This window comes from Anopheles darlingi, chromosome 2 (genome assembly GCF_943734745.1).
Source record: "Anopheles darlingi chromosome 2, idAnoDarlMG_H_01, whole genome shotgun sequence".
Taxonomy (NCBI): Eukaryota; Metazoa; Arthropoda; class Insecta; order Diptera; family Culicidae; genus Anopheles; species Anopheles darlingi.
The window spans coordinates 73,445,850-73,471,886 of record NC_064874.1 but is presented as its reverse complement, the minus strand read 5'-3'; the positions used below and the strand labels follow the sequence as shown (position 1 = coordinate 73,471,886).

The following is a 26,037-nucleotide window of genomic DNA, read 5'->3' as shown; positions in this document are numbered from 1 at the left end:
AGTGGTGAGTGTGTGCGGCGGGGGGGGGGTCGGTCGAGTGCGTGATTTTCAACTTCGACTTCGACACCGCACTTGCTCCTTGAACCGGAGGGTTTACCGTTCGGATGGCCATTTGGATGGAAACGGACTAGGACTAGAGGGAGGGAGGCGATCAGTTGTCACTTTGACAGGGCAGACCCCTCGGAGAAGCAGTGGATGTTGGTGACAATATTATTGGCCATAAATTTGCTTTCGGTAGCACTACGCCACGCCACGCCACAGCAACAGCAACGCCATGCGCCATTTTCTTTGGTTTCGGCGACATTGCACCAAAAACTGTCAGGACGTCATAATTCAGACATTGGGTTGGCGTCGGTTTTTGGCGGCCCATATTTTGGGGTAGTAAACGTTTCGGCCCGGCTCGTGGCCGTGTGCTGGCAATAATTATGTCGTTGCTTGAGGTGCTAAGTAGTGGTAGCAGCAGAAGCAATAGTAGTAGCAGCAGTAGTAGTAGCAAGGGGGAATAGGGACGCAGAAGACGAATCGACGATTCTAGGTCATCGAGAAGAGTCCGAGAAGGTGTCAGAGATTTATTTCTGTCTTCACGATCATCACGCTCTAGCAGCGATAGCCCTCGACTGATACCATCAAAACCGATCAATACTGAGTCGGTTTTGTGATGGTCTGGGTCTGGGAAGCAGCAGCCGATTGTAGGCGAGTGATTTGATGTTGTTGTTGTTGAGAATTTGAAGTTCAGCTTCGAGAGCCAAACTATATTTAGCCTGGAGTGCCGATTGTGAGTGCAAGCATCATCGAGCGCGGTGCAAAGTGCATCGGAATGGTGCACGCAATTCGGGTGTGTGTGTGTGTGTGTGTGGGAGTGGAATCTCAACATTTGGTGTTTGCAATTGCACCGCAGCATTCGTACTCGTGAGGATGATCTGGCGCAATGACAGATGTTTTGTTAGATGATGGTGCAGTTGAGTAGTAGTAGATGGTGAGTTGAGGAGTATTGAGCGTTAGTCGGTGGAAATGATGGCTGTTTGGGATGAGGTATTAGTAGAACAGCAGATGCAGATCATAGGCGGCTGTGTCTGTGAGATCATATTTTATTCCGCTCTAAATTAAGGGCGATATTATTCCGTCATACTGACGCGAAACTATCTCAGTTTGTTGCTTTCCACAGCAAGATTATTAAATTTTAAAATAGAATCATGTGGTCGCAATAAGCAAAAGTTTGATTTACGCTCGGATTGTTCGTTGAATTCCGTGGTTTCATATAAACTGCTCGCTCTCTGTTCCGTTCGCTACGGAGTGGAGGTACAAAACATGTAAAATAAGAAATTTCAACAACACCGTAACCACTCAAACTACTGGCAAAAGTAGAAACATTCAAACTGGTTTGTTACTTTTGTCAGCATAATGCGGATTTTTGGTTGTTGCTCCTGACTTGTTGTAGCATGGCGCATTTGAAGCCATTTTTTGATGAAGTTTCTGCGAGTACCAGAAACAGTTCCAAGGTTTTTTTTTTTGCAGAAGCGTGTACGCCTTTGATCTGTTGTATTTCGGTAAAATACAACCATAGTGAGAGCATTTCATTTGGGGATTTACTTTTACATGACGTTTACTCTTCGCTGCTATACGTCGACAGAAGCTTTGGGTCGAGTTTGGTACTTTTTTCTCGTTGAAATTGACGCTTGCGCAAAATTAAAACATTACTCTGTGTTGCTACTGACGAGATTTTATAGCATTACTTGGTTCTACTTAAGGACGAAATGCATTCTCCAGTGTGCCTCCCTAACAAATGGGTCTCTCATTGTACCAACCGGCTTGCACGGTTTTATGGCATTTTCTCGGAAAAACATCCGATCTACTTTGAGACGGAAAAAGACTAGGTTGCATGTCATCGTCATCATCATCGTCGTCGTCATCGTCGTCATCATCATTATCTTGCATGCCAGCACGAATGCATCTTGCACCACGTTGCATTTAGCTGCGCGAGCAACTCGCCCCCATTTGGTCCCTAGCAATTGCTTATGGAAATCATAATTTTCCATAAATCCATCATTCGTGGTAGTGGTGGTGGTGCACTGGTTGCATGCATCCTTCCCGCACGATGCATCGTTTTGCGGGGTGGGGAAAGGCGAGAAAAAGCGAGAAAAGAAAATCAATAGACATTTGAATGTGGAAAACAAGGAAAAGGCTTTACCCTCCCTTTAGTGGCTGTGGCACGACATGGGAGACATGAGCTGGCGTGCTTCCTTCGCCGAGCTTTCTTTCCGTTGCGTGGCGGTCTAGTAGTGTGTATTGTCCTGCGATACGTGCGATGCACTTTTTTTCCTTTCAAGAAGTAAACACGCTGGTCAGTCGCTCATCAGGAAGCCAAAGAGAGACAGAGACGGTGTCGAGTCTTGGGACCCCTTACCATTGGCTGCCCTTTTTTCAGGACCCAGGAAAGGAAAGGAACAACGGAGAGGAGGGTTTTCGTGCGTTGTCGTTGTCGAGGCATTATCAGGCCAAAGCGCAGGGTGGCTATTAGCATGAGGTCATTTGTGGCTTGGGACTGCCGACGGAAGTTCGTGCATTGCGAGAAGGGGAGGGGGAGGGGGTCTCTCTTGACCTGGCCGCCATGACGCCAAGAGACCATCTTATCTGCATGTCTTGCAATTACTCCAACCGTCGAGGGAACCGGGTGCAAGTAGTGGTGCTCTCTCTGCCCCCTGTGCCATTCCGCTATTACTTCCTTAATTCTTATTATCATCGTCACGCTTTTCCTAGTTCCGTCCTGGCTATCTACTGGACGGAGGAGGACAAGGAAAATGTGGAGATAGGAGAGGTAGGAAAATGGCCCCATGTCTTGATGACGTTGGCGTGTTCACTTGGTCCTTGTTCTCCAGCGGCTGGGGCTGGCAGCCATCTTCATTATCATCATTACAATCTTTCCATCGCGTCGTCAAGGCCTGCAGTCCCATTATCATCAACGATGTGTATGTGAGTGCGCGGGGTGTTGTAGAGGTTGTGTAAGGCTGGATGCCCTGCCTCGGATACCTCTTGCCAAGTCCACCGATCCGATGAGTGCGACGAGAGTTCATTAAAATTCATAAAAAAAATCATCATAATCATTAAAACAAATGATTTTAAGCCGCTCACTTAGGGAGGGCGAAAGGTAGGACCAGGACCAGAACACTAATGTATGTTGCCTTGCCCCAACTCTCTAGGGAATGGCGGAAACACGGGTTATTGTGGTTACCGCGAATGACGACGCACGATTCGTCGTCGTGTAGTGGTGTGTCTTGAGTCGAGTGTTGTGTCGGTTACGGTTTGCTTCCCATTTTCCCATTCGCATTCTTGAGGTGGATAATCGGTCGCGTTTGCGTTTGATTGGGCAGGAATAGGTGTGGTGGAGCGCTTGCCATACTCATTGACACAAGAGGTCTGCAGGAGGACGAGCTGACGACCCTTCCGGAAGTCAAATCCGTTTACCGCCGTTCGCTTTATCTGGATGGTTGCAGTTGCATGATTGAGCGAGCAGATCTATGCCTTTCTAAGCGAATTTCCGTGCAACTCATAGCATACGTTATGCTCAATGTGTAGTGGCACATTTGCATCCTTTTGAGCGGCATAAGGGGGTACCGTGTGTTCCTTAAGGAACACTGGTGTTTGTTGTTGGGAAAATTGAGAAATCGACAATGGCGTGCTCCTTGCATCCTCGGTCCTCGAGCGCACGTATGTGTTTTGTGATCCGGAGAGAGACGCCATAGAGGGTGTGCACATGTTTGTATGCGTGTGTGCGATTCTTATGGTCATTTTATTTTGAAGCTCGATTAACTCGACAGCCCGTCCTTCGGGGAGGACGGAGGATTATTCGTGTAATGCCTGCTGTTCGAAGTGGGTACTTCAAGAACGTCGATCCTGACTGGCCCTAACGGTGTAGTAATGCTCGGCAGAGGAGGCGACAGTTTTGTGATTTCCCGTTGCTTTTTCATGGTCCAGAACACGAGTTCTCGTGCTATCGTCCTCTCGTCGTAAGCCAATTTTTCCCCAACCATCGCCAGTTCGACAGAGGAGTAAGTGGTTTAATCACTTGAGCTGAAGTTGGCTTTATATGGTTCCGGTACTATTTCGGATGAAAGGGAGGAATTCCTTTCACCACAAAGAAAAGTCAACCACGTGAGAACATGGTTTGGATCTTTTGGACATTTCCATCTCGAGTTTGATTTTGAAATCCCCCTTTTTTCCATAGCGGAATCGTGAGATGTTTAACATAACTGATGATTAGTTCCCGCCAAATCAACCGCGTCTTGAGTTTTTTTCATTTTCTAGAGGATGTTTAGTGTTAGAAAAACATAAAAAAGCATTCTAGTACCAGGCTAAAGTCTTATCTCATTTTTACCATTTGAAATGGTTTAATTAAAACCATAAATAATAAATCTTTCTATCCATTCGCGGGCAGAAATATTTGGATCCGCTTACGGAGTTTCTAGGATTACTAGTTCGTGCTGCACTCGCTGGTACCGTCTGACCACGGCGTTCGATTTGCCATGTTCGCTAACTCCATTTGACTCCCCTTCATCGGTTGTCGGACCGCCAAACGATTTTCGCGTGAAAGCAAAGACCCGGGAAATGCCAGAAACTTACAATGAAATATTGACGCCGAGTGGTGTGGTCCGACCCGTTTAGATCGTCTGCTGCTCGTGGCCATTCTGCCTTCCCCTACTCTCCCTCCTGGTGTCGGGATATTTCCTCCGGCCCAAAAACAACTGGCCAAAGATATTCCGATCGATTTATGAATCCTTCGCTCGGTGAATGGCGGAACTTTTGGTTCTTTGTTTTAATTACGGAGGATGTATTTCACCAATAAAGCCGCCTCAACCTCAACTCCGGCACCACCGCCGTGTAATGGACTGGTGAGGACCGCGTCTTAAGAGCGGACGGCTATTTGGAGAAAAGCGAGAAGAAAAAAACGACGCGAATGCAGCTGTTGCGCTGCCCCTTTGGTAGAGCTGCTGCTGCTGCTGACAGACACCACGACTGCCGTTCCGGTATTCCGGTTGTTCCGGGCGTATCGCGAGGAGAAAATTTAAAAATTCGTTCCGAGATTATGCATTCTCGGCAAACAATTCCCATAACTTTGCACCAACCAGCCGGGGGGTAGCTGCCTTCCAAACTTTTATCCAAACGGTGCACGCTGCTGCTGCTGCTGCTGCTGCTTCTGATTGCGAGCAAAATGACTCAAGGATCTTGCGAGGAGTGCCGTTTGGCGTGCTAATATAAGCCATCGAGAAAGGGGAGTTGTTCTATTAACTAAGAGAGAGAGAGAGAAAGAGAGGCAGAAGCCTCCCCCTCAACCGAAGTATAATAATTATCAATTTTAATTATCAAAAGATTTTCACACACATAATTTCTCGGCTTCGCTCGTCGGCGTCGTGGTGTAGCAAATTGACTCGCTTCGTTTTGGAGGCAAACTCCGGGAAATGGCTCCGGAAAACGGGGCATGGAAGGCATGGCGTGGGCCATAAAGATATGACACAAGTGAAGGAAATAAACGTTTGCCCTCTCGGTTTCGTCGTGCCGTTCCCCCCCCCCCCCCCCCCTGTTGGACCTTCGATCGACCGAAGAAATCCGGAGACTTCCGGAGATCGTTCTCCGTGACGTGACGTGACGTCGTGGACCTGACGTAGCATTGGCCCGGCCATAAAACTCGGGGAGCAGACCCCGAAGAAGGGGATCGTAGTGTCGTGTAGCGAGCTCATAGTAGTTCGCAGCAGCTGCCACCGCCCTGGTCTGTGTGTATGTGTGTGTGTGTGGTATGGTGGCTTCCTTCGAGATGAGGCTTCCTCCTTAGGCGACTAATTACTTGGGCCCTCCTTCCACCGACCTTACGAGACGACGGCGTGCGAAAGAACGATTCAGAACGAATTTGCCGAAAATGGTGGCGACGACGACGACGATGATGATGATGTGCGCCAGAACGTTCCGGTTGTTTTCGGGGCTTTCTCGCCTGGTGTCTCTAGTTGGTGTTGCGGGTGGAGAGTGGTAGAGAACGAGTCAACGCGTGACTGGCATTTGGGATCGACGCAACCGACCTGAAGCTCGGAATTGCGGGAAACCTTTTCCTTTTCCTTAGGATCCAGGGGCGGAGGGAGCAGGGACTGGTGAGTTCGCGGGAGGACAATCGCTTCCATCATTTTGCTTAATTTGCTCCAGCCGCCGCCGCCGCCGCCGCCAGCCAGGCCGGCAGCCCGCGAACGTAAAACGGTTCTGGCGTGAGAGCGAATTAATTTGTTTATTATTATTCATAAATTTCCGACGTGATTTTCGTTTCGATGAAAACACTCCTCGGCACACACCCGCTTAGCATGAAGCTGCGAAGGGTTTCTTTTCCTTACGGCGAGGAAAAGGGCGGGTGTATTAAGTTGATGGTACCGGGGGAGGGGGCGCCCACCATTTTTCATCTCATCTGCAAGACTCTACCCTGGCAGGGAGGTGGTGATGGTCCGCGCGGTTGCTTCTTGCGAATGAAAGGCGAACCTTTTCAATTGGAGTCCTCTCTTTGATGATTATTGTTATTGCAGCGCATTAGTCAGAGTCTAGCTCTAGAATCTTAGCCTTTCATCTTGTAATCGAGGGGATCCTTTGTGGAAGCAGTAGCTCCTGAACTTGCTTCGTGAACTCCACTGTTCCTATCTAATTTAGTTTCTTGACTTCGAATGGCTTTTCTCTCGAGTATTTGTTAACGATCCACTGAGCGCGATGATATTTTTGAATATAGCTAATCCAAAATAGAAATATCAATATTCGTTTAATCGAAGCTCTCGAAAAAGTAAACTCCTTCCTCTTCGCGTAGAATGAGGTCATCCCCGTTATCTCTCCTAAATACCGGAACCATCTAATTGTTCCGGAGTGAAGGAGAAAATTGTTTCCACATTTGCCGGCACTCGTTTACAACCGTTACAACGGATACCAGTACAGAATAGACAGTAGTGCTCTGGCGGTGGTGGTCTGGGGGGGGGATTCACCGCTTACTGTTTTCTCCCCGAGAGAGGGAGAGTGAGGGCCGCAGCACCACCGATGATACCGCTGGCTTCCGGTGACAATTGCGACGCGGCACACCCTCACACCGACCCTAATTGGTGTCTTTTGTAGCAATTTGTGTCATTCGCCGCTGGTACTGCTCCTTGTTTTTGTTGTTGCTGTTCGGTGGTGGTGGTGGTGGTCGGGAATGGTGTCGATGGGGAAATCAATTAGAGGGTGTACGAGGGCGGACTTCATCGGCCCCTCGGAAACACAAACACACTTTGTTCGTCCTTCCGCATTCAACCGGTAATTGGACCGGTGTCCTTGTAAGCCGGAGGGGAGGGGGGAGAGGATGGTTGGTGTTCAGTGCGGGCGTGTGCCATCCTTCCTGTCTTGGCTGTACCGTGTGGCTGGTGTAATTGACGTTATCTACACTTGTGGCGTGTGAGGTGGTGCTGATGGATGGGTGGATGGATTGTTCGTAAAGTGTTTGACTTGCTTGTTACCGTTCTTGACTCTGTTATCGTTTTTTTTTATCGTGTAGCTAGTTGTGTGGGAATAGGTCAGTGAGGTTTTTAATTAAAAAGGATTGTTTTTAAAAAACGAATCAATATCGTGATTAAAACAGAGAAATTATGGATTCTATATCGAAAAGACTTCTTTAATAGAAGCGATCCAAAGAGGCATTTTTTTTACGTTTGCATAAAATTGTTCTCTGTTAAGTTAACATATTATTCATTAAATCGACTATTTAGTATCTAGCTTAAAACAAATTACTCGTTGTCGATAATTTCTCGTCTTCTGTGGTAATAGTTTCATTCGGGATTGACAAACATATCATTTGTACATTTTATATGTTCTTTGACCTGCGATGCGCCTGGGTCATCCAATTTTATTGATGTCTCTAGTTTCTCTAATTTTAGTTATAAAATTTTATTTATGCTTCTCTGCGCAATTCTGGTGGATTTCTAAGTTTTTCAATTTTTCAATAAACGTAATGAGCGACCAATATTCTAGTAATCTCATATCTTGTAAAAATGCACAACTTCTTCACAAAAAGTATGTTTAAAGTCCATTAATATATAATGTGCCTCCCGCGTATTGGACTTATTAAGAAGGCATCGTATGGACATTCAGTTTGTCTTTCATTTGGAAGCGTTTGGCGTTCCGCTAGACTACAATCATTTTGTCCGTTCCCCCGACCTAACATTCGTAGAGGTGTTAACCGAGCGGAAAAATGAAGACTTTTTACGTTTTGATCCCGCGGAGACGCGGGAGTCATGTAGGTGGCGACGCTTAGGTGTGGCCCTCATTTTGGCAAATTTAAATTTATGCTCGCCAATAAATATCCATCTACATTCGTGTCCCTGCTAGAAATCCTTCGCCATTCGCCAACCGCCTGGCACTGCTGGATGTAGATTCGTCGGACACCATTACACCGCAGTGCACCGAGCAGAGACACACTTCGCAGTTGAAAAGAAAACCAGGAATTATGAAAGATGGCCGCGTAACAGCGAACGAGAGAGGAGCGAAAAAAAAACAAATGAAATAAATCGAAAAGATTTCAAAATTACATTTAACATCTGATAGCCGAGAACCCGCGGGACGGAGATTACCGTTCGCACCAGAATGTGCCATCCGATAAATCATTTTCCATTCTGCCAGTCGTCATGAGTTGGCTTGGCTGGGTTTGGCTGGTTTCCCGTCTTTTGGGGTTCTCATTACCTTGCGCGCTTTGACAACAAGACAACCAAAGTACCAGACCCGCACCAGGTACCGCCGTCTGCGCTGTGACCCCAAACGTGACTAAACGAACTGATTACAACGTTTGGTACGCTTCGCCTTCCGCTCCTGCCGCACCCGTCTCCGTTGTTTTACAAGAAATTTGCCTTTTTTGTCGATCCGGACTGAGCCAAAATCTGAAATTTATTCCTCGCTTCCGGCGGCCGACAATCGAAGGTGGCAAAGACGAGAGAGCAGCGAGCAGCGGGTGCGTAGCGGGGTTTTTAGATTAAATTTTAGCTTCGCACTTTGTGGCACGAAACCCTCAAAATCCGTTCCCGTTTTGTGCGTGGCGCATTATTGCCGCACTGCCGCCGAACGGCCGAGGAATGCGTTGCGTCCGGAAGCGCACCGCGTGCCAGGGCGTCCTGGAGCTTGATCCTCTGTCACAGTGTGGAGCGGATAATTTGCTCGCCCTCCTTCGCCCCAATTCCGTTCCGTTGAAGTTACTGTGACCGGTACGGTGCAAATTTTCGGAGAGTCCGAGTTTGGTGCGTTCGTTCGGATGGAATGATGGGCGACCCGAGACGTCGTCGTCGTCGTGGATTCCGCGCCGTAGCCGTAGTAATGTGCAGGCTGCAAGTGTTCTCGCGTAAGCTTCCGGTTCGGTTCGGTGCCCAATTGCGCGTACGCGAAGATGACAGTTCAATTTCCTGTTCCCGGTTTTCACTCGCTCGATCACCGTGAATCCGTTCCCGAGGGGCCCATCAGTCTCGGTTCCGTTCCGTTCTCCGTGATGGTCGAATGCGTACCCCGCTCCGGAACCACCTGGTGCAATCGGCCAAAGGTGAAAAGTGCATATTGCACACTGGCCTACGAATGGGCATATACCATCTTCCGTATATCTATGGTTGAGTGCCTGGCCTGGAAACTAATAGAAACTACCTTCGGAAAACCCCTTTTGGGTTTGGGAATTGGGAGTTTGGCCGAGAGAGTGCGTGCCGCGTGCGTAGCACCGCATGTCCGCATGTCAGAAAAGTTGCTTCTTCAAAAATTCGGAAACAATCGGAGAAGCACACACACACACACACACACACACACACACACACACGCGCGCGTTCGCACCACTCGCAAGGGTTCGCCGAAACCTGCTTCGCGAGTCTGCGTCAACCGGCATAGTCGATGTCAGGTGACTTCCGCAGTTTGTTGTATTAACTATCTAGCCCCCAAAAAGGCTGCGAGGGTGAGAGATTCTGATCGCAATTTAAATGCCTGTTCCCACACTTGCACACGCATATCACCTCGCGGTGGGGAGTCCTTCTCGAGACGTGCGTATAATGTTTCACGCTAGAAGATCAGAACGAGGGGAACCTCGCTGGAAATGTACAAAGCCTGTAGTCATGCCCAACACCTGCGAGACTCGCTTGTTCGAGGGAGAAAATGACTTTCGCAAGTTTGTGTGTGTGTGTGTGCGTGCGGTTATGTCAATTGTATTGAGCAAAAATGCACGGAACGTGTGCTTCGGACGGTAGGTCGGTCGAAGGCACTGCTTCCCACTTCGAGGGACGAAGGAAATGGGATTTGCAGCGGAAGAAGGAAATCGTACGAAACTGTCACATTTAATAAAAAACAACTTCATCATCGACGCATAATAACGATTTGCTGTGGGACCCTCTTTATCATGGCTTTTGAAGATATTTCTATCGCACAAGCGCGACAATGGAGTGGTTTTGTTGCGCTTTTTGGGGTTTTTTGTTTAGGAAAATGTTCTGTCGAACTCTGGGAGTGTATAAGTTGTATTTTCACAAGATACTTTTCTTTTTTTTATCGCATACTAGCATGACCCGCGTGCGTCGCTACGCGTAGAAGATTAGGTTTTACTGATATGATCTATTTTTTGAGTTTGTACTTTGTGTGTTATGATGGTTGTTAATATTTGCCGATGTTTCATCCTTGATTACATGATCGCCAACCATGGTATTGAGCGTATTTTTGAATTTCATGGATTGATCAGCAAGGTTAATTACTAAACTATCATTGGCAGTTGATACTCGGCTGGAACGCTTCCCTTTTGCCTGCGAAGGAGTCGGAAGCATTGCTGGGCACCGACTAACGGAGACTGTTTGTTTCGTATGTAATCCCGTCGCCTTTAATTCCTTTTCGCTTTTGGGGGACTATCGAGCTCAGGTTTTTTGTCGTAGGTGCTAGGCCCTCGGAAAGGGGTTCTCGCTTTTGGGATACCATCAGCGTTGCAAAGAATCTGACCAAAAAGGAGTTTTCTAGTCAGATTCCCCTTTATTCGCAAATCTCCTGCCCTTTTATACCCCGGGTTTGCCGGTGTCCTTCTAGGGAACACACATGATGCCTCATTTTTTCAATAACTGAGTTGAGCTCCTAACGTTACCGCCTGGAGTTTGGAGCCCGCGCAACATCATTTATGATAATGTTAATAGTTGATATATACTGCCTTTCAGTATAGATTCGATATGAATGCCAGTTTTTTAGCTAATGATGTAGTTAATGGTTGCAAATAAACTATAGAATTCAACATGCATATGAGTGGTCCGTGTCATCGATACGGCCGGATATCGGTATCTGACTCGACGATTGAAAATCTCTAGATTTTTCATATTGCACTTCAATTATCATCATAGTTGTTTGGGGAAAGTGCAGATTTTTTTACCTCCTACTAAAAGTGCAATCGAGCACATTCTAAACTGTTAGTAATGTGTCTGCACATTTAAAATTTTTATACATAATTTTTGGACCTTTGACGAAATTTCGAAAATTCGAATATTGCCTGAGTATGCTTAAACCGGTCTGAGCTAAGCCTTCTAGGATAAATTCTCCTAAATTAAATTAATTCGCACTGACAACGCTCCCTGGCGCTCAGTATTGCAACTACTGTTGGGTGAAGTAGTTGATTTTCAAAAAATCATTAAAAAATAACTGTTTGAGCTAGGGCTATGAAAATTTGAGATTAGAAGTTTTTTTATATGAAAAATCTAAGAAAAATATCAAATCAAAGGTTAACAGAAAGTTACGGAAAATAATTTTTCTATTTTTTTAATAACTTAAGTAATGGGGATGAAATATAGTTTACATCCGATTCTGATACCTACAGAAGATACACACAAAGTTTGGTTTGAATCGGTTCAGCCGTTTCGGAGGAGTTTGGACACAAAAAAATGTGACACGAGATTTTTATATTATCGCATATGATAAGAAATTCCACTTGTTTTTCAAACCGTTTTGATATTGAAATGCTTGAAATACATTCATGTTTCAAACCAGTAATGTGCAGGTGCTGCAGATTTTTCTGGAGATGTATCTTTTCTGGAATATTTATTTGGTACATCACATGTCTTGCATTCAATTTATGTCGGCATATATTTTCTAAGCAATAACGATTGGAAATACGTTCACATTTTATGTTAAATGTTTTCAAAAATTAATCGTTTTTTTGCATATCATCTTCATCTAGAAAGGCTTACCGATAGGCACGATTAACTTCTTTTCTGTCTTTTCTGCATTCCTTTTTTCTTCCTTAGTATTCAATACATAATCCATTTAAAACACACGATATTTAATTAATTTTTTGCGCCAATGACTAATACTTACGATTCGACAACATATGAATCTTCGTTGACAAAGGCACGTGCCACAACGGAGAGAGAGAGAGAGAAAGAGAGAGTGAGAAAAGCCCTAACCATCTATCAAGCGACCCCAAAACACCCCGCGCCAGACTTATTATCACCAGACTTCCATGTGGCCGACTACCCTGGCCAGTATCATGGCATTATTTCACCAGCGGGCCACTATCACGGTTCACTCGCACACCGTGGCTATCGTGAAGAACTTCTTGACTTTGCGCCCGACAAGCGCTCGAGCAGCTGTTTCTTACCTTTATCATCAGCGTTTATCTAGCACAGAACAAGAAGAAGAAGAAGAAAAAACCCTCGCGCTTACGCTAAAGGATCCCACAACTGCACCACATAGTTTGGCTCGAGCCAACTTCGAGATTCGTCGCGTCTACGGCGCCAACGTCCAGGGCGTCCGAAGTGCGTCATTACTTCGCAGCGCAGAGGGCTATCGGGCAGAAGGCCAAGGCAGAGAGCGACAGAGAGAGCGCTTTCCCGTGATATGATTTGCATTAGTCAGTTTAGAAGTCTGCCCCGCTGATGCTGGAATCTGGGAGTTTTGTTTCTGGAGTTTCTTTTTACTGTTCCCCTTTTTCTTTCGCTTTGTTTCGGCGACATACAGATGGCGTCGCACGGGTGCGCGCGTGCTGATAGTAGACCTTTCGGGGTCGTATGGGTGCTGGGTAAAACCGGGCCATGGACCCTCCCAGAGAGCGACCAGCTGGGTCAAGCCGATGCGCACGCGGCAATTCACTACTTCAAGCCTTCAACTGCGTTGTCTTGGCTTGACGCGCGTTTCGGCTGATAGCTGATAGTCCGATTCGCATACCGTGCACCCTCCACAAATGCCTAGAGCCAAAACTAATGCCGCCGTACCGCGCGCAGCAGCAGCGACTGACAGACCCCGAAGTGGTGGTGCGCGTCTTCCACAAGACAAGACTAGTCTTAGTTCCTCGCTAGTCTTGGCCTGGTCTTATCAGTTCGCTCGCTGCTGTCCCCAAGGAGGTCTCTGCTTCTTTTGCGTCGCATGTCCTAAAGTGTGTGTGTGTCGGTCGGACAAGTGTCACCTTCTCCTATCGGACTGACGACCGTCCGGACTCGCTGTCGCTGAAATATGATATCTTAATGATGAAGCCGAAGCTGGTTTGCTGGTGAAACAGAAGAGAGATAGAGAATGGGGGTTTGGTGTCTGGCACGGACAGACAGCATGGTGGCGACCACCATATGGTGCCAACATCTATATCTGCAATCTGTGGCGCAAGATATTCGCTTAAGATAACATCCGCCAAAGGAAAGATCCTGGCGTACCCCCCACCGGGTATAATCGTTTCCGGGCGCGTCTTCAGAAAGGGATGCGCACCCCTTTCGCATAAAGTCTCCTTCCAGCAAGCAGCAGCAGCAGCTGCTGTGATTCCTCATGGCTTTGTTGTCGGGTTGCGGAGATAGGACAATCGAAGGACGCGCGCGCACACCCTTCTAACCATCCCATTAAACGGAAGACGATGTACCGATGGTCCACATTACACCAGGTGCCGTTGGTGCAAGGTCGAACAAATATCGCGGGCAACCCCCCGCCGAGAGCGATGACACGTGGCATCGACGCCTCAGGTCACTGTCACGGGGTGTGTATCTTCTTCTCCTCCTTGGAAGGGATGGGGAGGTTTTCAATTACCCGGAAGCACGTGCGTGCATGATGCGCGGTGCGCGAGAGAACATATGTTTACTGTGTTGCCGGTCGGAACCACCACCGCCAGCGCGCCACGGTTGCAAACAAAAGAAAAGGGATAGAAGTTAGCACGAGGCTCGCGCCCAGCGCTCGTCCTGTCCCCTTTTCCGGTTCTTGGTGGCTCCTGGAACACCCGGGGATTTGTGCAGGAATCCGAGACGAGGACGAGTTTTTTGGTAGATAAGAGTGTTGCTTGGCTGATAATTAGCATACCAGCGCAGCGGCCATTGGCAACTGTTCCAACTGTTGCTCCGTAAGCTACGGAACTTGTGGAGAAGGTACAAGTGAGGTCCTGACAACGGGGAAACCCCTGGTGGTGAACACCGTCCTGGTGGTCTGGTCTGGTAGACGATTCTTCATTTTTACAGCTGCTGCGTCTGATAGGCGCTCGCGCACACGAACGCGATACGCGGCTTCTGGGAGAAGAGAATGCCTTTCGAGAACAACAACAACAACAACAACAACAGAAAACCTCCAAAAATGCTCCGCCTATCAGCAAGCTAGTTAAGCTGATAGTTGGTTGGTTGGTTGGTTTGGCCGGCCGGCCGGTGCTCTCGGTGCGCTACTTGTTACGTTCGGTGCGCTGCGGTGGTGCGCACATTAAGGACATTCTCAAATGACTCGCACGCACCGCACGCAAAAACCACGGTCGACGGTCGGCTCGGAACTAATTAGCAATTCTAATGCGAAGTTCGCTCTCTTTGGCGTTAGCGAGTCCTTTTTTCTCTGCTTCCTCTTTTCCTTCTTGTTGGTTGGTGTTTAACCCTGTAAGCCATATTTATTCATGACACGCTCACCGACGAGCAGCGGGGCTTTTAAGGAGAACACAAATGGCACCCCCGAGCAGGCGCGTGTGTGTGTGGAATGCGTGGAGCCACCGCCACCACCAACGTGTGTATGATAAGCGAATTATGATTTCATAAATTCGAAATCATATTCCACCTCCTTCTCTATTTTTTGCTCTCCTTCCCCTTTTCGGGGGGCTAGTCATCCCCCGCTCGTTATGCTTGACTGCGACAGAGGGACCCTGTTTTTGGTTGAACAACGCGCTTTGGATAGCTGGCGGATAGCCACATAAGTGTTTGTGCTTGTGGTTTGTGCGTGCGTGCGTGAGCCTTTTTGTAGATAATTAGTTTTTGAAGCAAGCAAGGAGATGGCTAAAATATGATGGATTCGCATCATACGCACCACCACCACCACCGATCGATGGATCATTCCCGAATGATCCTTTCACACAAGCCAACAAAAGAATTCAAAACATTTGAATAAGGCGCGCTTCCGTGTGTGTGGAGTGCTCCTGACTGTCAGTCGAAATTTAATTAACATTCATACGAGGTCCGTCCGCGCCGCACCACGAATCGAACGTTCCTGCTTTTGGCGTTAGTTCCGGTGTTCAGTTTCCTTGTGCGGTTGAGTTTTGACATTTTTTCCGTCCGGGTTTTTTTTGCGGGGGAGCGTGGAAAAGTGGAAAACTTTTCTTACTTCCTGCGGTTATACCATTCGTGCGAGAGGTGGCAAAGACGGAAATGGATGTCCCCATACTTGGTGCCGTACTTTTGCTTCCTTTAAAACTGGCGAGCCTATTCTCTCTCCCTTCTTTTGCAGTGCCTTGACAGCTTGGCGATGGCGTTGGACCTTTTTTTTTTTTGAGGGGATTTTTTTTTGTCGTTCTTTCCGCTATTCAGCCGCCCCCGTTAGGCGAGGTGTCGCGGTAGCGTTCTTCCGCATTCCCAGGCCATTTTCGGAATGGTCGAGTGCATTTGGGGTTTTTGGGGAAAACTTTCCATTCGATACTACGGTACGGTGGAAGCGAGAAAGAGAGAGCGAGACATTTGATTCGGCCTATCGGTTGTCTGTGTAATGGAGGTTACTGGTAACTTTTGTGAAGGTGTTTGGCCAGCTAGGCTTTATTTTTTAGAGAGGCCGAGAGTGTGTCATAGAGCTGTGTGTGTGTGTGTTTTTTTTGGGAGACCGGGAAACTACCGGGAAAAACATTCAAAACATTCGAACAAGATTGAACTGTCAGCAGCAACTCCATTTTTAGTTCCAGTGATTCTATTTATACATGTTTACGATGATGATGATGATGATGAGGAGGCAGTTACAAATTGCCTCATAAGTTCAAAAGCTTACAGGTAAAGCTTAACTATATTCGTCAGCTGGTGGTGTGTTATTGAGGAGTCAGGAGAAGGTCTCCGGTGATGGAAAATAGCAAATCCAGTAAAGCATCGCGTATTGATCAATCTTGGTGGTGCAGTCGTGCTGTACCGGAAGGCGATCTAATTTGCTCCCGAAAACTGTTTGCCGGTAGCAACGTTGCTACCTACCAACAATTTTCTCTGTAAAACCAATGTTTGACGCCTACACAAGGTCAGCAGTTCAGTTCCCGAAAGCGTCACTGTCATTCGCCATAGTGAAGTCTAGGGTCTGGTACAATTTGCTTCAATTTGGACGCGCCATGACTTAGCTTACGCACTAGAAGCCTGCTGCTTGGAGGTAAATGGTATTTACTTCTTTCCGGTAGTTCATGCTACTACAATGTAGCCGAAAACTTACAAACCGAAAATGAAGCCCTAATCACGATGCACCTCAGCCGTAATTGTTCCTGCTTTATGCTTAAGTATATATTCTGTAAGTCTTTGGTGACTTGACACAAAACAAGAAACGAGAAAAAAAAAACACCTTCTCGCCTGGCACACCGGTGGTGTCTTCATCTTTATCAAAAATCACTTTGTGATTCCCCACCATCAACCCGGGTGGGGGGACTCGCAGAGCACTGTCCTTATCGTCAGCAATTAACCGCTAAGCCTCGCTCTGTCAATGTCAACCAAAGCCCTCTCCAATTACGGCCGCGCACCATCTTTGTGTGCGCAGTACTCGCGCTCGCGCGGGTACTACACCGCCCAACACGCTGTCATGCCCCCCCCCCCCCCCCTCCGGGGTCCACCAGCCATCCGAACAAACAGCCGAAAAGATAATGCTAATCCCAATTTTCCGTCGCCACCGTCACCGGACGATCGATTTCGGAACGACCTCCCAATCCAATTCCTATAGCCCCTCTTTTTCGACCGACGACTTCAAAACGGAACACCTTGCCCCCCCTCCACCCCCTCCCTTGAGTGCCATTTCGGGTGGCCACGGGGATGCGACTACTAGACGGAGGCGCCCTACTACACACTGGTACGCAGCGAGGGATTAAGTCATTTGTCACCATAAATATGCCACTTCGCCGGGTCGCCGGGTGAGGTGTTCGATCATGATGTTACGCTTGGATAGCGGGCACTTCTGAAAGATAGTTACGGTACGTTACACGTTACGTTACACGTGACGTTGTGCCAGGGTTTGTGCGTACCTTGGACTAGCTGCAATCAGAGGATCGATGGCGCTCGATTTTGGGCAAGTCTATCCCTTTAGGGATACTGCTTCAACTGATGTGTCAGCAATCCAAGGCCAGCGCCATCAGGAAAAGCTCCGATTCCCTAATCACGCACACCGGGGGCTAATCTACAACACGTTGGAGTGATTTTTTGGCCCCGCTTGTCACGCTGGGCGCTAATTTCGATGCGTTAAACGACAATCAACTGGCAATCGATAAACGCCAAGCAAATACGTCCCGCCCGGTCCCAACTGTGTGAGATAGGATAAGAGAACGCCATGGAGCGCGTGATTTGATCGCCATATCACGCGGATCGCGTCATCGCCCTCACGGAGAGCAACCTCTACAGGCAGCAGCAAACTACGACTGCGAGCCTGAAGCCCTCGTAATTGATGGGCAATTAAAGTGTCACGATTGCTCACGTTTCGTGAGAATCGCGGTCACTTATCTTAATCCCCATTCCGTGCCCACCGACAGAGGCCGGCTTGATCTCTTTCTTATCTGCCCATGGGTCAACCCGGGGCCGGGCTACGAAACGATCGCGCACCGATTGTGCTATCTAGTGTCGTCTAATCCCGCGGTATAGACGCGGTATTTGCTCCTTCGAGCAATCGATGGCGCGGTGAAGCAAAGTTCAAACCCATCGGTGAGTCGTTCGTGTACAGCGGCGTGTTTCCAACGCTTCTTGTATCTTGATACAGAGTCCTTGGTGTACTCCGTTGTATATATATATACCGGACCGAATCTATCCGATTTCTGATAGCCCTTCCAAGAATATTTAGGGAGTCTTACGGAATGCGTACTTTTTCTTGGTTTTAAGCATAAATATTCATATACCGGTACGCATTTGGAATATATCCTCGGCATCAGAGCGGCGTACGAATGGAGCTGATGCTTATCAGTCGCTTCGATCAGTTCCAATACGTGGAATGGCAGGTGGTACCACCCCCGAAGGGATGATGGGGTTGGGGGTCCCTAAGTACCTTCACCGGGCACCCGGGGCGTAATTGCGCGAAGGCAATTTCCACGCAAATCGGCGTTCATGCGTTCCAAGCGCAATTCCCATTCCCTTGAAGTTGAAGTGTGAGCACCTGGAGCATGTGTCCGCTGAACGCCGGTAGGATTCATAAAGGTTTCTCGTTTCTCGTGGGGCGACCGTCCGGTAATTTGATTAATATTCGAGCAATATTGACTGATGGCCGCCGTGATCGGTGACATTGGTAGGTCCGTCGGCACGTGTTTTTTTTTTGTTTTCTGGAAGGATAATTGCGGTGCGTGGTCACCGGCCTTACAGTACACCGAACAGGGAATCATCTAAACGCAAATTAGCACCAACCAGATCCGGCGGCTGCTATCCAAGCGATAACGATCAAACCTAGCTGATGTTGATGTGCACTTCTCGATTGTTTGATACTCTAGTGCTGGTAGTCCGTGGCCGGGGCAACGTTTGCAAAACAACGATAATGTTCACGCAAGTACGCGCGGTCGAGGAAGACTGAAATCGAGACCCCCCGGGGAGTGCCCTTTTTTGGGCGCAAGGCGTACCCAAGGCACCCCCTCCAATCGGTGTCAGTGAGATGCTAGTAACGAAGATGCTAGTAGAGAGTGTTCGCTGTTCGCTGTTCGATGTTGGCTCAATTAGTGGCACTAAAGCTAGGAGCTCAAATCCGTAAAAGGTGACTTGCGTGACTCATGCCGTTTCTCACGAGAGGCAGCAAGAAGCCCGGAAAGAGGAGGGGGAAAGCCGGTGGCTTCGATAGTCACAACGGTAGCCATCTTTTCTCCCCCTTTTTCGGTTGATCGAATCGAGCTAGGGCTCAACTCTATCGTCTCGCGTTCTGCCCGCGCAGTGATGATGAACTAGTGAAACGATATTGTCATCACGCAAGGTTCTCCATCGGATCGGGGCTCCCCTGTGGGACGGGGAAAAGTGCTTTATCCCGGGACGAGGGAGGCGGGTTGTGGTTGTAACCCCTTTTTTTTTCCAGGGGTTGAAATGACACGATATCTTCCCTACCCCCACTCGGGGGTATCTCTGATCTGATAGAAAGAAGCGAGCAGCGAGCACGGTAAGAGGGGGGGTGAAAATCTGTTCTTTGCGTGTGTCCACCTCCATCGCTAACCCTTCCACCGAGGGTGAAACAAGTGTTGAACGGTCTGGTAATGGATGTCAATTTTCTTCGCCCACCATTAGCCCTTGCGCCCGCCCTGGTGAAGGTTAGCTATTCGGGGAGGGTCAGCGCGATGAGGGACGAGCTGGATAGTGGGGTTCCGTCGGTTGCGATAATTGAAAAGGTAAACTGTGCGCAATTTAACTTCTGTTCTGTTGGCGTCACTGATGCCTTATGGAGTTGGACGAAGTGTGGTGTCTGTTTGGTTGATTGTTTTATTAAGTTTTTCTCCTTTTTGGATGGGGTTAGGAGGTTTAGGAGGATAAAATGGACGAAAGGACGGGGATAGTAAATCGTGTTTGATGATGAATGAGTCGAGAGACAGCTGTATCAGTAGTTCCGCTCAGAGCCTCAGTATTTTATCCGGGGAGCACCCGGGGAAGAAATTTGAACTGTGCGAATGTATCAAATGCAGATGAATCTGATTGGTTTCTCTGATCCTTCCGTGCAAAGTAGTTTGTGTATGGAGAACTTTTATATAGAATAGATAACAAGAGAAATTTAACTGAGAATCTTGGATCTACTCGATGAATTTGTTATACAAATTCTCTGTTCTCTATTGTTCCATCTTCAACGAAAAAAGTCAGGATTTCAGTGGGTTTTAAGAGTATTCTAATACTGCTTGGCCCTTATCGTGACTAACATTGTGTATGCAGTATCGAACTACATCGTATTTGGGAAGGAGTTTTCTTTGGAAATTATTTCGAATAGCCAGTCTAAAGCTTGGAACAGTTAATACTTGGCCGCACAGAATAGGTCATATCTCAGCCAAAAAATGACGAATAAAGAAAAAAGTGTCATTTTGTAGGTTTTCTTATTGCCTTTAATAAGAAATAATGATGCAAATTATTCATTTGTTTTTTATATGACTTTTTCAATTTTTACTTTGACACCACCCAATAATGTTTGCACAGTACTGGAGGTCACATCATTTGCCCTCTTGTTGCACGTCACCCTCATTTTAGTTGGTTTTTATACATTTCTGATATAATTTTTAAGTTTCCTTATGATAATTGTCAAATAGAAATCGATGGAACGAAAATCCAGACATTTTTGTGTATTGATAGTTTTCCCCATGAAATCGCTCTATTTGAATACAAAAAATAAACGCCCTTCCTTCGGCAAGAACAGCTACCTAAATCAAGTCAAACTTACACAGGATCGCTGGTGGACGAATGAAGAACAAAATCCTTTTCTGTAAACACTCTTTTCTCGCACAAATTTCGAATGAACGTTACCCCAATGGTGAAAATATTTGATTTGACGCCACAATGTCAAATCCTATGCCAAATCATCATCTTATGGGCAAATTCATCACCGTAAATAAATCAAACCCTTTGTAAACCACTCCCTCAATGATTGGCAAAGTAAATGTTTTACCCGTTATTTTTCGAAACGCATTTTTACGTGTGTTCCATCGTCCATCCAAATGCACGTTCAACCAAACAAACAAGTGTTGCAAACACTTGTTCATACAGCTTCCCTGCACGGATTTGTGCAATAAAGCTGTGCTCTAGCGTCCTATTTGGCTATTTTCTATTCTATTTTCTGGCCTTAAAATTTCTTTTAAAAATATTTCCCGAACTGTTATGTCGACTGTCGTGGGTTTTTCTTGGTGGAATCATGCTGAGATATCCCAGGATTGCCGTCTCATTTTTGTCTGCAAAATTGGGCATTCGATACATTTCTGTTACACATTTTCTGCTGTTTTATTTTGCTAGAATCAAGGTAAAAGTCCCCCAGTAACGTTAACATATGGTATTTTGAGTTCAGTTTGGAAATTTCAAGACTTTCGCGGTTTTTTTTTTTCAGCCAAATCCAATTTTTACAGTGACTTTTTTCCCCCTTTGCGTTCCATCGGCGATAACTTTTGAAGGCATAGATCAATTTTGACAAAAAAATTACCACTAAATAAACAGACTACAATGATTAAACCGCTGTCAACGGAATGGCAAAGTGACCACTAGGCGCGCTGCAATGATTAAACAAAAGCGGCCAAATATTAACTGTTCCAAGCATTACATAGCCAGTAGCAAGTCCTGTTCTTAGTATTCCAGCGGATTTTTTAAGCTAAAGCTGTTCAATACATACCAATTGTCAAAGTCAACGTGAAATCCTCTATTATCCGGACATTTTGCAGACAAACAGATAACCAAAGGAGAGATATTATCGCGAAGGAAACTTCCATACATCAATTCCCTTCGTTCCAACTATGTAGTCCGTAATCATTGTTCAAACATTCCAATCGCGCATGTGATGCAGTCCCCCTGTAGCGTCTCCTTGTGCTAAATCACCACAGCCTGCCGCCCCACCTCACGAATTCTGTGGAGCGCGTGCCGCGATTTGCATTCTTTTCCTTTGATTCGCATCCGATCCAGATTTACCAACGACGAAAACGACTTTAAACTCGCTCCGTTCAGCTGCTGTCACTGGCTAACCGAGGTTAAGTGCCGTGTGCTCTGCCGTACTATGGCGCCAAAACAAACGGCACGAGATCAGCCTTTCGACAGACCGTGTGTGTGTGTGTCTGCCCTCCTACCTAATGCAGCACGCGCGTCAATCTCCGTACCACGGGATGCAGACGCATCCGTTGGCGATTCGTTTGTCGTTTGCTTCTACAAGAGCGAAACCTGGATCGTCGGATCCAGCCAGGACGAACGGTGGCGTGCGGAAGGAAGGATACCCTGTTAATCATATGACACCGGAGAAGGTAGACCCGGGGGTCGGTGCTGTAGGGCGGTAACCTTCTTTATGTCTTCTCCCTCTCTCTCCAAACAACTGGCGGCGTGTCTGGCGTCTGGAAGAGATTTTTATCTTTCAGCAGCACCTGGTGCAGTCCTCTGGTGCTGGTGAGCACACACATATATATGGGGTCAGGGCGCCAGGGAGTGCGTTGCATCGAGCATGATGATTAATGCGACGGCGCATACCCCGGCGGGTTTGGTTTGGTCTTCGGATGCTTCGAAGAGTGTGACGTTGACCTTGAGCATCAATCCCAAAGTACAATATTGTCGTACGTTGGACCCGGGAGTCGCTTGTGACCCCCCACACGTTCTGCTCCGTTGTTCCAGACGGTCTGCTTTTTTGTGGTTTGCAGACTAAGCCTCCTGTTCCTCCTCTTCCCCACACCGTCGGCCTCACTGAGGATGGGCTCCAAGGCCTTTAATTGCACCCGCAGTGCCCGCAGTTGTCAATAGATAAACGTGGTGCCCCCGGTCGAGTAGTAAAAGGATGGGAATTAGGTGAGTTTATGGGGGCCCTGGGCCAAGGTGTGGTCGCTCTCCGTTTGTAGCGCTTTTGGTCGGTGTCCCCGTCACCGAACAGCAACCCCGCGCGCTCCTCTCTGCTCCGCTCGGATCGCTTTATAGCTACCGTGTTGCCACAGATAATGATGATCTACGTCTATCTGGCGCGAACTCTTCGTCACCAGGAGAAGGTACATGCGGGCAGAGGGTGGCCCGGCCTCCCATGGTGAGCTGATTCTACTGCCCGGTTGCGCACGATAATCGATTTCTGTTTTTTTTTTCTCCTCTTCTTCTCGGAATTGGGTTGTAAAGTTTTGTGGAGAGAAAGATAGTGCGGAAGGGTGCCGAACCGCGTCACTTCGCACTGGCGATCGTGGTCCTGACGTTTGGCTACCGTTTCGAGATGCGGATTTCTGCGGTTTCACCGAGCGAGCGAGCGAGATAGGGGCGTGTACGGTAGCGCGGAAGAAGCATTGTCCAGGTGTGGTCCGGTCCGGTCCGGTCGAGCACGGCGTGGTTTATGTTCGATTGATTTGTGCATTTCTGGGTCGCGCCAGACTCGATCTATCTTGTGCCTTCCCTCCCAACCCTCCGGGGGGGGGGGGGACCCCGCTCAAGCAGGCGCGAGCAGCAGCTTTATCTATCTCACCACCCGGGAGTGGGGACAAGATTTATGGACGCGCATCCGTCATTTCAATAAGTCACACAGCAGTTGGCACTCGCTACTACTAGCTAGCGGGGGCTACGTCAATGGGGATGTGCTGCCCGATGTCATAAAGCACTAAATGCGCGCGCGCGTTAGTGTGTGTGTGTGTGTGTGTGTGTGTTTGGTGGCGCGTTCACCTCACTTCGTCGTATTGATAAAAAAACCGAAAGAGATACCGCGGCGGAGGCACCGATTTATGGGTGCTCCGCATTCGATCTAGGAACCTCGAAGACTCGTCATAGTTTCGCTTAGTTCTCGATTATTTTTGACTCTTTAAACTTAAACTCAATGGCTATCTATACAAATCTGTGGTAATATTGATGCCGCTGTAAGAGTTTGCACTTTTATGCAGCAAAATCCTGATGACAGTGACACTGGCGTGGACCATTCTTTAAGGAAATACCCATCGCAAATCGCTAAAACGATGAGCGTTACGAGTCGTTACAATGTCGCAAAGCTAAATATTAAGCCGTCGAAGGGTTGCCACCCTCTCCCCCTTTCGCCAAGATATATACGGTGAGGGTAGCGAAGGCGGTGACTGGTAGTGGTGGCGGCGCTGTGGCTATCTTCAGCTCGACTATACGCCGCCCAATCGCCCCACAGCCCATTTGGCGCGTCTCTCCATGCTACACACAATCAGTACGGTGGCAGTACGTCGGGAATCGTGGACGTTGTCGCTTGGATCCGTAGACCACTGGCGCGGAGTGAGTGAGTGAGTGAGAGTGCGTGTGCTGTCGAAGGGGGCAAGAACGCAGGGGAGGCTTTTCGGAGAGGCTGTTGTGATACGCCATGAACCATACCCATATGCTGCTGCAGTCGTTCCCCAATTTAATGAGCAGAAGACGACGACGGCGACGACGACGACGCGTGCAGCCGTTTTTCGGTTAGAATCGATCAAGAGGCCAAGCCATAGACCGGGGAGGGAGGAGTGCGCGGAACGAGAGACCTCTTCAGTGACGAATTGTGTTGGTTGAACGCTCGAAACGGCAACCGGCAAGTGAAACAGATCAAAACAATATTCGGGGAAAAATTGAATTACCAACCTCAGGGAGAGGGCGCAGGATAGCAGGATACGAGTGTGTGGGGTTGGTGGTTGCAGCAATCAACGTGTTCCCCCCCTTCCTTCCACCATTGCGTTTGTTAACAACCAACCCCGTGAACGTGCTACGGTACCGACAGTACTGTGAAGTGGAGTTTTGCATACGGCTTCTAGTCCATTGAGGACTTCGTCGGTGGAGGACGCACTGTCTACTGCCTGCCAGCCAGCCAGCCAGCCAGCTGGCAACCACCCGTTTAGAAGCAGTTTCGGCACTCAAAAGGACTGTGGTAAGTGTGGTTTCCTCGGTTTTGCGCGTTTTTGTCACCGCCAACAAGCATCCAGAAAGCAGGGAACAACTACTGGAACAACGCTGGAGCGAGCGAGCGAGCGGGACCGGAGGAGCGACCGCTAAAGTGTGTGTAATTATCATTCCAATCCAATCTGGTCGTTTACGGTCGTGGGGGTCGAGAGCCGATATTACAATCGAAATATTATCGAAGCTCATCAGTACCACCATCAGAGCGAGCGAGAGAGAGAGAGAGAGAGAAAGAGAGAGGGATTGAGTCCAGTGCTAAATTGTTTGCACTTTGAAGCACGATTCTTGAGGTCTAGTCCTCAGTGCTGCCTGCCTGCCTGCCTGCCTGCGCACCGCTGAAGTGGCTACTGTTGGCCAGCTCAATTAAGGCTCTGCCCTTACCCTTTTCTGTACGCTGCACTTTAAAGCGTTAGCGAGCGAGGACACATACATATAACGCTCAGGAGCGCTCCCCCCCCAACTCTCGCGGAACAAAGACAAAAGGGCGAGGTAAAATCGTTAGATCCTTCAGCAGTTTGAACCAGATAATCGGCCAGCTCGTTGCACCATTGAGAACAAACGAACTTGAGGGAGGAAGGGACGACGGGATGACGAGGGGACGGAAACTTGAGCATGCGGTTGAAGGACTTGGTGACTGCGACTACCGTGGATTCTATTGGTTCAACAGTAGCGACGGTTGGTCGATGTGTATTGTGTGTGTGTGTGTGTGTGTGTGTGTGTGTGTGTGTGTGTGTGTGTGTGTGTGTGTGTGTGTGTGTGTGTGCGTCCTTGAGTTGGGCAGTTGGAGTTTGCGCCCGGCAAACCAAAAGGAAGAACCATAGTGTCGCCCCCTTTGGTCTATACTTTGGACTAGGCCCATACTCTAATCACCTGGACTTCTAGAAGTAGTAGAAGAAGAGTCTAAGATCACTCGGTGAAGATTGAAGATTTTTGGCGCGACTTGCAAAGGAGCCGGCCGCCATCTTACCATTGTCGATTTCCGAACCCAAGAGGACGCGAGTGTCCGTTACCCCCTTTTGAATTGTGTGCAGACGATACCGAGATTCGTGCATTGTGTACTTCGAGAAACGCGAAGATCCCAGGCATTCGCAGCGGAACT

At 48.0% G+C, this 26,037-nt stretch overlaps 1 protein-coding gene across 1 annotated transcript in view; it reads left to right on the top strand.

Moving 5' to 3' along the window:
• Nucleotides 1-26,037, top strand: part of LOC125959521 (histone-lysine N-methyltransferase PRDM16-like) — a 110,885-nt gene that overhangs the window by 4,194 nt on the left and 80,654 nt on the right. The window lies entirely within an intron of this gene.